Consider the following 2,994-nt stretch of genomic DNA (forward strand, 5'->3'; position numbering starts at 1 on the left):
TTTTTTTTTTTTTTTTTTTTTTACATTTCCTGGGGAATGCTGGGGCTGGGCTCCCCAGCCCTCTCCAGGCCTGGAGGCCCCCCAGCCACCCCCTAGCTAACTCCACGCCCTACCAGCCTTTCGTAATCTGAGCCCAGCTGCCAGGGCAAACACTGGCTGCTGAGCCAGGAGCACCAAGGTGAGGCTGAATCAATAGTCTGCATGTTGTTTTTCCTCCTTCAGCAAACAGACAGCTGGACCTCTCTGCCTAGGGCCACATAACTGTCCCCACATAGGCCCCCTAACCACCCAGAAGCCAAGCCCCTGGGGTGGAGGGACACTGGGAGAGGTCTCAGTGGTGCTGAGTGGGTATCCTGTCTCCTTGAGCAGTGCCGACAGGGCCCCAGTTGTCTCTGCCACTCCTGTGGCTGAGGCCACACTTTGCTGGGTGGCAAACGAAGGTACCCCAGCTTACCCAGAGCCTGGAGAGCTAGATAGGCAGGCTCACCACCAGGAATGCCTCATTCTTTTCAGAGGCTACCCTCAGCTATTACTGGCTTGCCTGGCTGCTTGCAATCCCACCCTGGAGGGTGGGGTGGGGGGGACTCCATATACAATTCTTGGAATATTTTCAGTTTAGACCAAAATAACCTGACAGCTGATGGCAGGAGACATCTACAATGCAGCTCTTGCACACCCCTGATGGGCAGACTCCATAGGGCTCCAGAACAGGCCTGGGAGCCACAGTCCCACAACACCCTAGTGCAGTGGTTCTCAACCTTCCTAATGCCTCGACCCTTTAATACAGTTCACGACCCACAGGTTGAGAACCGCTGCCCTAGTGGCTGGTTCCAGAAAGCTGGTTGAGAAATGGCTAGACTGCCAGACACCCCAGCCGTAGGTGGTGAAGAGACCCCAAGGTCTCCACTTAACAGAAGATGTGAGCCCTGGGGGGGTGAAGGCATACAAGAACAGGGCCACTTCTTCCTTTCTTGCCACCAGGACAGCTGCCTCTTGGGTCCAGATGTCATGTAGACCCTGCTGACCACAGAGCTGTAAGCCCTGCTGGGGCCCTCAAGTCCAGGCTCAGCTCATCTGGGTCTACCCTGATTCCACACTGTGGGTAGGGCCACAGCTGCTCTGTGTTATGGCTACTTAGTTACCCTGCAGCACCCGGAAAGAAAGCAAGCTTCGCGCACCACCCAACAGTCCCCCAAGAAACAGGACCAGCCTCCCCCTGCCCAGCCATAATGAGGAGTAGGCATGCCTTCCAGAACATCATCTCAGACAGCTGTGCCTCAGCATCCGGGATGGAGGGAGGACTCCTCACCAAAAAGTAAGAACTGAGAACAATGAGTGGGCTTTTTCTCACCAACCATTCTCTCATCTCCAAACTCTTGACTCACCCTCTGAGTCCCAATTTGTCTCAATTGCATTTCTTGCTGTATTTCTTGTGATCCTGTTATCACAGGGGACCCACCTCCAGCCCGTGGCCACAGACAGCTGTGGGTGCTCTTCCTGGCTGTGCTCTGAGGCAGAGCCCTTTGTCTAGCTCCAGAACCTCCTGACACAGAGAGCCACTCCAGGGCATCCACACGGAATCAACCTAAGGCACTAGTCTCGCCATGGAGCAAGCCACAGGAGGGTGGCTGCTCAGACACCAGGCCAGGTCCTGTTACTCATGCAGGAGGCTCCTGTGAACTGAAGTCTTCCAGTCCCTGCTCAACTATTATATACTGCATGATCCTCCACGACTCACTTCCTCTCCCTGGGCCTCAGTTTCCTTGGTGGTAAAAACTGCTAGACCAGCGGTTTTCAAACTTTTTTTTTTTTAAGCCACAGAATCCTTTCTTAAAAAATCAAATCTTACGGGGAAGCCCATTACAGCAAATAGTAAAACTAGGGCTGTTCTTGGTGAGACAGGGCCAGGCTACTCTTTCGCTGTATCCACACCTAGCCAGCAGCCACTCAGCCCTCAAGTAGGCCATATCACCTGGGTTCCCTTTCACTTCCCAAGTCAGAAAGAGAATCCCATCACTCTCGGGTAGAGAGGGGTCTGCACCACAGGGGCAAGAGAGTGGGGGATGTTGGCTGGGAAAGCAGGTTCTGACTAGTCAAGTGTCTGCCATCAGATCTGTCTGGCAAGCAGCTCGCCCCTCGATCCGACCACCCCACAGTGTCTTTGGCCAGGTCTCTGGCAAGGCAGCCACTGAGCTGGCCCGCCGGAGCCCGTGGGCCGCACCTGAGTCCTCTGCTGCACAGGTGTGCGGGCGGGGGGCCATGAATAGTCCCCTCCGCTCCCCCACGCTGCTCCTCCCCTCTCCCGGCGGAACGCAGGCCCTCTCCGGCTGCCGAGTGGGCGAGCGCCGGCGGCCCGAGGACTGCGCCGGAGCACCCGGCGCCTCTGGAATTCTCTCCCCATTCGGCCCCCACTGGGGGCCCCGCAGGCGCTTCCTGAGGTCAGAGGGCTGCCCTGGCCCCCAGCGGAAAAGTACCGGCGCGGGCAGGAGCGGGAGAGCTGGGCCGGCACGCTCAGGTGGGTTGCGGGGTGCCCTTCCTGCTCTCCGCGGCTCCACCCTCGGACCGGGCCCGGGAGCCAGTTTCCAAAGGCAGCTGAGCCCGGGTAGGCGCCAGCGCCCCCGACTCTCCGCTGCCGGGACTCCCGGGCCGCGCAGCCCGCTCCCTCCGGTAGAGCGGCCTGGCTCGGCCGGCTCCCCTCGGGCCCGGCTCCGGCGTGCTACCTCCCCCGGGCCCCGCGCCCTCGCTGCTTACCCTAGGGAGCCCAGGCGGGGAAACTTTTTTCAGGCGAGCGCCGCGACGGCTCCAGCGCCCCTCGGCCGAGCGGAGAGCCCAGCGGTGGGGGCCTGGGCTCGGCGCGGTCCCCGCGCCCGGCGGCGGCGTCACGGCGCGGCCTCGGCCAGGGCCGGCGACCAGGGCAGGGCTCGGCCTCTGCTCCGGCTCCGGCTCCGGCTCAGGCTGGGGCAGCGGCCGGGGCCGCGGCAGCGCGGCTTGTTT

At 60.4% G+C, this 2,994-nt stretch overlaps 1 protein-coding gene across 1 annotated transcript in view; it reads right to left on the minus strand.

Moving 5' to 3' along the window:
• Positions 1–2,981, minus strand: part of FURIN (furin, paired basic amino acid cleaving enzyme) — an 11,265-nt gene extending 8,284 nt beyond the window's left edge. Inside the window, exon 1 of the mRNA XM_003803084.3 lies at positions 2,752–2,981. The gene's annotated coding sequence lies outside the window, so the exon portion shown is untranslated. The remainder of the gene's footprint in view (positions 1–2,751) is intronic.
• Between the last annotated feature and the right edge of the window lie 13 nt (positions 2,982–2,994).

The sequence above is a fragment of the Otolemur garnettii genome, unplaced genomic scaffold, assembly GCF_000181295.1.
Source record: "Otolemur garnettii isolate 467f Iridium unplaced genomic scaffold, OtoGar3 scaffold00277, whole genome shotgun sequence".
NCBI classification, from domain to species: Eukaryota; Metazoa; Chordata; class Mammalia; order Primates; family Galagidae; genus Otolemur; species Otolemur garnettii.